This window comes from Phodopus roborovskii, unplaced genomic scaffold (genome assembly GCF_943737965.1).
Source record: "Phodopus roborovskii unplaced genomic scaffold, PHOROB, whole genome shotgun sequence".
NCBI lineage: Eukaryota > Metazoa > Chordata > Mammalia > Rodentia > Cricetidae > Phodopus > Phodopus roborovskii.
In genome coordinates, this window is record NW_026126460.1 from 13,010,451 (window position 1) to 13,022,631 (window position 12,181).

Genomic DNA, 12,181 nt, shown 5'->3' on the forward strand with positions numbered 1-12,181 from the left:
TAATAGTAAATACCTTAAAATTGCTTTAGCAGCATTCGTAAGTATCTCCCCAAAGTACAATGTGTTTTAGAATAAATGGTATCATGTGCAAGTATGTCTTTATACATAGTCTTGTTTTCTATTTCTTTGGCTGACTTGTTATCAAGTTGGTACAGGATTTCAATGCCTTATTAAAAGTAGTAGTTTCCAAAGGATGACTTTGAGTTAACAGTAGCAGTGCCTTGGACATATACCCCACAGCCTTTTATTTAATATTCTGTCTTTACATTTCAAAATGCTATAATTTGAATTAAAGACTAGAAATATTATTGTTGTTGTTGTGTGCTTATGAACTTATGGTATTGTTATTTCCTGTTCCCATTCATGTATGGAGAACATTTTAAGTCTTTGTCTATTTTATTAGATTGCTTAAAGCAAGCCACACAAATGCTCACCAGGGAGAACAAAGTATTAGGCATTGTGATCATCAAGAATGTGGAAATGTCTTTGACAAAGTCTATTGGGAACCGTCTAGGTGTTGCTTAAGTGTGATAAGAAGTGACATAGAGACCATGTAATACTTTAGTATTAATTAGCTAACAGATTGTAGAGATACTGTACTTCAGTTTTTATCCTTAGTAAAATATATAAATAGACCTTGCCATTTATATACTTATACTACAAATGTTGCCATACATTTAGTGCATTAATTAGTATGGGAATATCTAACATTTTTCATTATTAGCTTCTGTTCATATACTCCTGCATGGGTCATAATGAACAGGGGGCCATGCATTATATTTCTTCTCTGTCCTATGTATGTTGCATAAAATATCTTGTAACTATTGCTCAGAAGTACCTAACTTTGCGTTAAGGACTATGATAGCTCATTGGAAAGGCATATTGCTCTATTATTTTTAAATGTATTGTAATAATTTAAGAAATCAGATTATAATGAGAATTACCTCACTATACCTTATTAAAATGGGATGCCTGTACAATATAATAGAATATTAAAACTGTATTGGACACTCCAAGCCACTATTGTGTAGTAATAATTTAGAAATTCTGATTTCTTGTGATAAGATTTTTTGAGAGCAGTTATCATGTTTGAAATTTGATCTTTATGTACTCAGCTGAGCATATGAGACAATATCCACTGGATGGGAGACCTGGAGGATAAAATCTAAATCCACACAGTTTGAATCAGATCAACTGACTTACTTACCCATAAATCCTGCCATGGCACACCCTTTGAATTACAAGGTTCTTTAAAATCAAGTTAGGGTCCCCAGCTGTATCAAATGCCCCCTCTATTTTAGTGAAGAGAAACACATGCAACCCTGAGGCTCTACTCTTCTGTCCCCTCTGGTACCTGTTGGGGTAACAGCATCTGGCTCATATGGACTCTCATTGCTGCAGAGCATCCCTTCTTATCCATGGATGCTTTTGTCCAACCCTTTTCTGACTGGGCCCTGACTGATTCTCCTACTAGGCAGAACTGTAGTGCTTCATGAGGATTCTCAGCCCATTTGCTACCCAGTGTGTGTAGGTACAGCTGTAGGAGGCTAAACATAGCTCTGTTCCTAGCATCTTGTTTTTCTTGTATAGTTCTGAGCCTCATTTGTGTGGGTTCGGCAAGGGCTTCAGATGCCAGGTTTCTCCTGCAGTCTAATCTCTCTGCTTGTAGAAAGTGTTGTAATGTAAGAAAAAGCATCATGCAATAGAAAGATGCCATAAGACAGGGTTCAAGCAGAGGGTTTATTATTATTTTATTATTTATTTAATTAGTGAAAGGGGTCATTAAAAAGTGAAAGGGGGAGTGGGGAGATGGGAGCAGCAGAAGAAAGGAAGGGGCACAGAGAGAGAAAAGAGAGGGGGAACAGAGAGAGGGAGAGAAAGAGTGAACGGTATGAGAGGTGGGAGGGCTGTTTTAAAAGGGAACATAGTGAATATGCACAGGTTGTGCTCTTAGTGGCTGCAGCTGAGTGAGTATCCTGTGAGAACTCCAAGGACAGGCCAGTACAGATGCCTGAATAGTAACAGATAGAACCGGATCTTAATGAGCAGCTAGCCTAGTTACTGTCCACACAGTACTCAAATCTATGCATTTTATAAATGCCCATCTGAGCATAGCTGTAGCCTTTTCTACCTTCTGTCTGTAATTCTATACAAAGTGTGTTGGTTTTTACTGGGATTTTTTCCAGCTTGAAATTGATGCAGAAGTATTGGAGGAGACAAAGGAACACGTTGAAATATTTTTTTTTTTCAAATAAAGCCTCTAGAGTCAACCTGATCACTTCTTTTAGATGAACAGTGAGAAGGGGTTTTAAGTGAGATTCCTCTAGGAATGGACCTGTGATCTTTAGAAGTCTACAGTATGGGGGAGGGTTGACCTATATGCAAATACAAAGGACCTATTTCTTGGAGCTATTGGGTTTCCCTACCTTCTTTAAGGAGATGAAACCCCACATTCATCTGTCTCCTGGCAGGTTCTTCTCTCTAGAAAGGAATTTAATCCGGAACCTGCCTCTTCCTTTTGAGCACAGGTCAGCCTTTTCCCTTTTAATCTAAAAACATTCTGGTACATTTTGTGTCTTTTCATATATCTAGAAAAAAAAATCATGATCTTCGGGACATCCTTATGAGATCCTCAGACATGTCTTAAGTTACTCTATTTTTTTTTCTGATAATGACATTTTTGACAGAGTGTATTTAAAGAATTGTTAGAATTTGAATAAAGCCACATTAGAAGGTGGATGCATATTTCAGCATCTTTAGTAACAATGTGTTGGGTACCTGTGGCAGACAGCCCCATCTCTCATGCTGCCTTCTTTTCCTTAATGCATACTCAAATAATAGCTTCTGTGTGAGATAAAATATGGAGGCATGCAGGCAGGAATTGTGTAATATCTTCCTGAGGACTATTGCTGCAAGATGACAGCGATTTTCCATGTAATAACAAATTGGAATGCAATGGGCCACCATCCTCTCTACAAACACTACTGATGTTTCTTGTATATCAATAATAAAACAATCTGTACAGTTTCCTCTTTATTATAAAAGAAATTGAGACACTGGTCTTGAATATTTTTTACCTCTAATTCTTGCATTGCAATCCTGCTTTTGCTTTGACTTCTATTTTGTCTTGTCCATTGTTGTTTTGAATGTAGGATAGGCAGAAATGAATTCTGTATCCTATAAAACATGATCCAGGAAGGGTGGAAATGTGCCTTATGGTCTTTGTGCTTGGGACTCTGTTATTATGTCTCAGAATGACAACATAATTGTAGAGATGTTGTTGATCCTTTGGAGAATTGTGTGAACTCCGGATCTTCTTCTGCTTAACGACGCATAATCATCCATTATCCATCTTGTATTTATGCTTCTGTTAAGAAATTAATGACAGACTGACTGGCCATGAGAGTAACAGTTTGGCACTTTCCTTGCAAATTAGTTCCAACATTAGCCAGAATTCACATTTTAAAAAGCAAGTTACCCTTCAAGAAACAAAATATAAAATTTTGATCACTTATATCTTTAATTACTTTAATATTTGGATGTATACTCCTACTTTTAAATTTTGGAGACAAGGTCTCCATAGTCTATGCTGTACTCAAACTTTCTATATACTGGGGGATGACCTTGAACTCCAAACCTTCCAGACTCTGTCTTCAGAGTTTTTGAATCTTTTAATAAACAGTCGTGTGGCATAATGGACCATCAGAAATGTTTACATGAAATACATGTGGCAATTAGTATTTATGTGGTTTTGCTTTTAGTAGAGGCTAAATCACTCAAAGCTTTAAACATGCCTTTTAACAGACAATGAAGTTCTTTTAGGAAAGAAATTTATGCCATACAACCTCCCTCCTGGTGTACACTGAAGATTTATTGTCTGGCAAGGCATGGAGAAAGGCATTAACCAATACACTTACCTTTGAAAGTAACCAACATTCTTGTTTATATTTTTCTCTATATCAATTATTTTTCCAGTTAAGGGCCACTGTTCTGCCTTTACCCTGAAGTCAGAAAATGCCCACACCAGATTGGCCTATGGGTAAGCCTAAGGGGCATTTCTTGATTGATGTTTGATGTGGAGGGGCCCAGTCCACTCTGGTGTCACTATGATGTCAGCCCTGAACACTGAGCTAAACTGGAATCCAGATGCAGAGAGGGAGGACAAGACCAGGCTGCACAAACACACAGAGACAGCTGACCTGAACAAGGAGGATCTAATGGGCCCCCAGACTGATAGCTGGGAATCCAGCATGGGGCCGACTCAGACCTCCTGAACAGTGTAAGGGACCTCTGACAGTGGATCCAGGGTGTATCCCTGGTGCACAAAAGGACTTTGGGAGAACATTTCCCATTGAGGGATACTCCCTTAACCTAGAAGCTGAAGGGAGGGCCTAGTCCCTACTTCAAATGACATGACAGATTTAGATGACCCCTCCAGGAAGGCATCACCCTACATGTGGAGTGGGGGGTGCGGGTGGGATGGGAAGGTGGTCGGGAGCCATGAGAGGGTAGAAGAGAGGGAAAGAAGGAGGGAGGGAGAGAGGGAGAGAGAGGGAACTGGGATCGATATGTAAAATAAAAATAAAAAAAAAAAAAGAAAAGAAAAGAAAAAGAAATAAGCCCTTTCCTCTCCAAGTTGATTTTGTTCACGGTGTGGGTTTTTCTTTCTTTTTTTTTTTTAAATTATTATTGCTTCTTTCATTTGTCAAGATGATAATTTTATCATTCCCTCCTTCTTTTTCTTTCCCCAAACCCTCTCATATACCTCTCTTTGTTCTATTTCAAGTTCATAGTCTCTTTTTCCATATATATATATGTATATATGATAATAATTAATAATATATTCTTAATTAATAAATATTCCTAAAAACACAAATGTATTTTGTTCAGATTGTGTGTTACTTGTAGATATGCTTCCAGGGATAAGAATTTGATACTGAGCAGCAAATTTGTATGCACTTTCCTGACATGTCTCCCATAACACAATGGTCTAAAACATGGTCATGGTGATTTATCACAGCAATAGAAATCCTAACAAAGACACCTTCCAAAGCTATGAGGTTCAAAAATCATAAGTATATTTTCTGAATATTGGATGTCTTAAGTAATTACCTACATAGCAAAATGAGTTTATTTAAAAATAGAGGATTTAGCTGGGCATTGGTGGCACACGCCTTTAATCCCAGAACTTGGGAGGCAGAGGCAGGCAGATCGCAGATCTCTGTGAGTTTGAGACCAGCCTGGTCTACAGAGCTAGTTCTAGAACAGACTCCAAAGCAATACAGAGAAATATATAACAGTATGCAGTAGCATGTGGTTTACCAATATGTGATAATAGATCTTCACATACTAGACAGAGGGTTAATCATGTGTCTCATATTCTTCTGAATGTGAGTGTGCAATCCTGTTTTAATCATTTTGTTCTGCTCTAACAAAATATTGTAGGTTGTCTGAATGGCTTGAACTTAAAACAGCTTGCTTTTAATAGTGATAGAACCTGGGAATCCATCGTCAAGGTGTTGCTTGGAGATGGTTCTCATCTTCTTGTGTCCTTATATGGCAGACAAGATGATGAACAAGCTCCGTTGTCACTTTGTACAAGTACACTCTACCGTCAGGACCCCATCTAAATCAAATGACCTTCCACAGGCTCTGTTTCATAAAGCTTCATTTTCAGAGACAGTACAACAGCATATAACTTAGAAAGATAAACCTAGTTTATCTCAGAACATATTTCTTATAAGAATCATAAGTAGGGATTACTATTAACCATATTTTTCAGATGTAGAATCCGAGATGAAGGAAATAGTAGGTGATGTGTCCAAGTTCACTCACAAAGTAGTAATATTAGCATGTTTCTTTAAAAACGGTAACAAGTAGGCCTAGCCTTACCTTTCTAGTTCTTATAAGTCTTCTAACTTGACCATGCAACACATGGTCTTCTAAGCATCAAATTACTCATCCAATAAAAGGTAATGATGATAAGCTCTTTGTGTAGTTAACAGAATTATGGAGACAGCCACAAAGTGCTTGTGTAAAAGTTTTTGAAAACTTCATGATGGTTGAGTGGTGTGATGACTGCCTGTGATGTGTTCCACTTGCATAAGGATCTTCTGTCCTTTCTGGAGTTAGGATGGTCCAAATTAAGTTACAAGGCACATATATATGCTATGCTAATATGTACTATAGATTGTATGACTACATACCTAAGCCCATTTCAGCCATTTAAATGAGTTGCTGCTGAAAAGATGACATCTCCTTGTTTTCCTTTTCTCTTGATTTTGGTTGGGACCATTAAATTTGTCTTTGTTAAATGACTAAAAAGGTTACATACAGTTTCAGTTATTAAAGTGTCCCAGGGATTGGGATAATAATGCAAATAAATAGGTATGTGTTTCTTTCTGACAGAATTCCCCGCTGTTAAAATGCCAGGAATCTCATTTTATAAAGTAGGATCATTACAAAAGGCTTGGCTGGACTCCCAGAACAAGAGGTTCCCCAGTGAGAAACCACCTGTTAGCAAAGTCATCCTACTGTTTGGTGTCAGAGAAAAATATAAATCATCCCCAGAAAGCTTTGCAGAGAGCCTAGAGGGAAATTACTTCCCCAAACAATTGAAAGTCTGCAGAGTTATACCTCCATTGTGTGATAGGATACATTCAAGCCACAACCTCTGTTGACTAAAACTCTAAGAAAGAAGCAAAAACAGTAAATATTGGTGTTGAGGAAAATAGCAAACAGTCTTAGACTAAAGCCAGCCAGAATAAGTACCAAGCAAAATAACTCAATAGCTGGAACCTATTCACAGTTAGAGGTCAGAAGTCCTATTGAGACGTGGTTTGGGATGATTGAGAAGATGGGTCACTGTGTTCAAATAATAAAGCAAGTGGAAGTTTAGAGTAATAGATATTCTAATATCACAGAGTTTCCCCAGTATCTGTCATGTTTGCTTCTAATAGTAATAATAGTAACTCATGCTCATGTGGGAATATCACAGTGTCCCCAGATCTGAGTCATTTCTGAATATCTGAACTTCCATAGAAGTTTATGACACAAGACTCTTTTCAGTTACTGGGGAACCGTGGAAGATACAGCAAGTGCTTGATCTGTGCATTAGCTTCTAGTGAATCTGTGAAGCTCACATTTGTAGTTTCCTTTCATGTAGTTTCCGCAAACACACACGTATCTCACAGAGCTACTGCAAATATTATACAATAACATGTAAAATGCTCAGAATAATCAAAGAAAATATTACCTGAGAAATAATTGTTGAACACAGTTGAGTGACTAGCCAGTTTGAATTAAGCTGTTTCTGTCTGTGGGATTCCGTTTATCTGTCAGACATTTTAGTACTTTTTTTCTGTACACTGGGAGCTTGCAGGCTTAGTCTGAATAGCAGACTGGTTATGAGCATGAGTTATCTAGTGATGTTTGCCTGTTATTTAATGATGGCTGTACTGAATATTACTGGATTCTAGGCAAGCTATAAAACCGTTTTCTGATCTATAAGGTGAGGGTGATCACAGCATGGATTAATGAGTACATGGAGTAAGAGAATGAAGATGTCGAAAGCCCTGTGTTGGTGCTTTCCACAAGCTCAGTGCTCACAGTGTCTGCTGTTACCACCATTATTTTCCTCCACAACTTCCTCTCCAGACTGTGGCCATGATATGTACTTCTAATATCTACCCCTGCCTACATGTTCCAGGTGAAGCCTAGCATGTTAAAGATGCAGGAAGCATCTCTGGGTCAGCATATCATTATGTAACGCGTCCTTCACACATTTAAGAGCTTGTTGAGCAGCTCTTGTGTCATTCCTTGTCATGGATTCTACACTAGTTTTCTGCTAGAAATGCCTGGGGGGGTTTCCATTTTTGATCCATTCCTGCTGCCTGATAGGCCATGAGCTGGAATCCGTCTCTGATGGTCTCTAAAGGCCATACCATTATGCAGGTTTTCAATTAATAGCAAGCTCTGGACTTGTATGGTCACCCTAGTGCTTAGACCTTAAAGGCTGTAGAGAGTCTCTGATAGATCTACAACCCATTACAGTTGAATAGTCATCAGTGAGTGGGAGGCTCTAAGTGTTCAAAACTCCATGGGCTCCTGATGAGTCTTCCCATGTCTTAGTCCCTGTAACTATCTTCATCATTCTGTGATGGTAATTTCCAATGAGTGAATAAGACATCTTTATATATTAACTGAATTTCTGTGACTCCAGTCTCTGTCACAAAATAAATATTTGTAGATAAAATAAGTAGAAACAAAACTTTTTACTCAGTTGCAATTCAGTGTTGCCAATCTATGCTTATTTATGGATTTGATATTTCAGTATCTATGTGTACACTTTCCTCAACAATATCTGGAGTTACAGCTTTTGTATAAAGTCAGAGGTACATAAAATAGATGAAAGAAATTGGCTTTCATATTATATAAGGTTATTAACAGCTGACTGTGGCATGATAAAAATGTGTCAGCAAATGTCTACCAAGGGGAAGACAACATAGGTGAACTGAAAATAAACTGGTTCCTTTGGGTGTGGACACTAGTTTCATAATGAAGCTTTGGCTTAACCTCCAAAATCATTGCAGTACAGTAAATTTAATGACTCAGGGGCCTCAGGTCTCATGGGGAAAGGAAGTCATTCCTAGCTATAATTTTCTTCTATCCCCTCTCTTTTTACCTCCACTTTCAAATAGTCTACAGTCAGTGTCCCTTCACCCATGTTTCTGCTAAGTAGGTTTGTTTGGATGAGTAATTAAAGAATGGAAACTTTGAAGTACTGTCTTCAGGGAAACAAAAACGAACATCAGTAACTCATTGAATAGTCATGAAACCTGCTTATAACAAGTTTATTATTGTGACCTTAAAGCCATTTAAGTGATTGAATTAAACCAAAACATTTAATATTAACATATTACCATAATGGTTGTGGGGAGTCAACCTCTAGAGATGCATAATTTGCAGCTTACTGGCCTGTTCTTCAGGTTCCCAGAACACTCATGTTGCCTACAGAGGTCCATCAGCAACTTGAAGCAAGGAGGTGTCTTCTCTTTCTGTAACCTCAAGAAGTATCTTACACGACTGTTTCATGTGATCTTAAAAAGGATATGCTAGCCACCTTAGCTCAGCAGGTAAAATGCTTGCCACCAAGTCTGATGCCTGGAGTTCAATCCCTGGGAACCACATGATGGGAAAAGAGAATAAAATGAAGTTGTCCATTGACCTCCATTTTCATGTCATGGCACACACACACACACACACACACACACACACATATATATATGTATGTATGTATGTATGTACACACACACACACACACACACACATACACACACACACACGCATAAATCAGTGTAGAAAAGCAAAGAAATTAAGAAGGATAAAATGCAGGAAGAGATGGAGAAAACTGTTTTATACTTAATACTTAAAAGTCATTCTGCAGCTGAGAGCTGGTTGTGATTGCCTATGACATTCTCTTCTAAGCAGTGTCATATCTTTTGCTATTATTTTTGCAAGTAGAGGAATGGAGACACATGCCACAACATGTACACATGTGGATGGAGCTCAGAGGTTAACTCTGTCCAGTCAGTTCTCTGCTTCCACCTTCTCCTGGATTCGGGAGATTGATCTCAGTTTCCATGTTTGCACAGAAAATGCCTTTACCCTGGGCATCTGCCTTGTCACGTTAATTCTAACTTACTTGATTTCACAACAGAGTATAGAAGTATCTCTTGAATTTTTATTGTTCAGTGAGAACTGTCTTTTTAAAGAAGTAAACTCTTAGTGCTTTCTAGTCCCCATCTACATAAACTCTGAGTTCAGTGGCTTCTGGATGCGTGAGAATGTTTTTCTTATCTCTCCCTGGGGAGAAAGCCATTTTTAACTTATTCCTTTTTTTGTGTGAGGGTTTTTAAAAAAATTAAAGCAAAATATACTACCTAATCCTTAATTCTAACACATTCCAATCAAATGTAACTACAATACATTTTAAATGAAAAAAAAAAAAAAACCTTGATAATGTATGTGCTAGAAAAACTAATGGCCATTTTTACCATGAAGAAGCTTCAATCTTGATAAGCTGTATTGCCCAGAATCAGCAGAATCAGGGAATGGCATTTCGTGTTCTGAGAATATAATTGCAGTAATCTGCAGTGCTGTCTCTTCCGATTTCCTTACCTTTGTTAGTGTATCTTTATTGAAGGTGTCAGTGTTGCTAAAATATCACTATTTGATGGAATCAAATTAGAGACTGTAGAGTTGGCATAGTGGATGAAGTTACCAATGTCAGGATTGTTTACTTTTGAACTTGGGCTCAGCCCCCAGATTTTGGATGATTTATGTGACTTCCTGGCAAACAGATGTCTTCCTCATTCTGGGATGTCTCAACATAAAGAGTGCTACAGATCTCCAAACCCAAGTCCAGGAGTGACTAATGAGCATTGAGAGCAGATAAATTTTGTTTTATATATAATATATGTTACAAATATATGTATATCTTTGTTATATATAACCATATATAGCATATAATATATAATGCACAGTATGTTATACACACACACACATGCACACACACACACAAACACATACTCAGACAGACAGACATATGCACAGGTATGTATATATAAAACCATTAATAGATCTGTCTAAAATAAAAAGCCAGGATTTTAGGACTCTGGTTTATGCTATTCATAGTTTCATGGATTGTTGAAATTACCCAGTGACACTGATTAATTCTTTTACTACTATGTTAAGATAGGACTAGCTTGCTCAGTGTTTGCATGCTAAATATTTACTCTTTTCTTTCTGAGAAATGCACAAGTTCTTTGGTTGAAAATAAAAAAGAATTTCACTGGGAAATCCTGTGTATTCTCTACCCTTGTGTTAGTGTTGCAAGCATCTCTTCAAGCAATTAAATTTATTCAATATTAAAACGCTTTAGATTGATTCAAATTATGTTACTTCATAAAGAAAATGTGCTTTGCGAGTAGGTTTTTTTGTTGTTGTTTGTTGTTGTTGTTTGTACCATTGTTAGTGTTTGTGATTTGGGTAGGCAAAATTGGAAAAGGCCTGAAAACGGCATTGTTTCCGTTTTCCTGAAAGAACAGATTGGTAAACAGCTATCACTCATGGTTTCTAAGTTGTGCATGGTGGGTTTATCCCAAGACTAGTTGGTTCCTTCTAATCCACATCAGCTCTCTTAGTTACTGGTACTACATTTATTAACAATTTCATAGAACGTCAAGGCCAAAGCTGCAGAGGTGGCTGTGTGTAAGCATACACTGCTCTACAGAGGATCTAAGTTCAGTTCCCAGCACCCATGTCAAGTGGCTCACCCTTTACTCGAGCTCCAGGAGATCTGAAGCCCCTGCAGCCCTCAATGCCACCCAAATGTGTCACATTCACACACATGCACATATATAAGTAAAAGTTTAAAAAAGTGAATCTTTAAATAAAAAAATGTCAAGGCTGATATTGGTTTGTATAACGGTTAGAAAGCATGGGTTTATAATTATGGACAACTTATAGCATTTTCCAATAACAATGATATAGATGAAAAATGCTTTTATTTTTCTAAATCTGAAATTATTTTGTAACTTCATTTGTTTGTTTGAAAAGTGGTTGGGATTCAGGTTTAGAGTGGTTGTACTTTCTAGACCTGACTCTACCCCCCCCCCCCCCGCTCCATTTTGTTGTCTGTATGTGTGACACTGGGAATTATATTCAGGGTCTACTGTATTCTAGGCAAGTGTTCTTCCAAAGAACTATGCTGCTAGTTCAAATTTACTTATGTTTTCTTTGAGAAAAATATATAATTATAACAATATTTCTGTCATAAACAGAAAATGAAAGAAAAATCAAACCAGTCAAAGTACATTTAAAATAGAGTTAAAAATTCAGATGAGTTATCTATCATTGGGATGAATAATCCATCATTTGCTATTAAGAGCTTCCCTTCATATTGAAAGTCATGTTTCATAGGATACATGTTCTGTAATCCCCACCTCACTAAGAGAAGAACTCACAAACTACAGCATTGCATGTAAACCAGCTTCCCATCTCTCCTCAGACAGAGTCCATTCCAAGACTACAGTGAATGAACACATGTTGAAAAGTAAATATGGAGCTGGAAATTCTTTTCATGTATAATTATATCCTTTACTACAAGGAGCAGTAATAC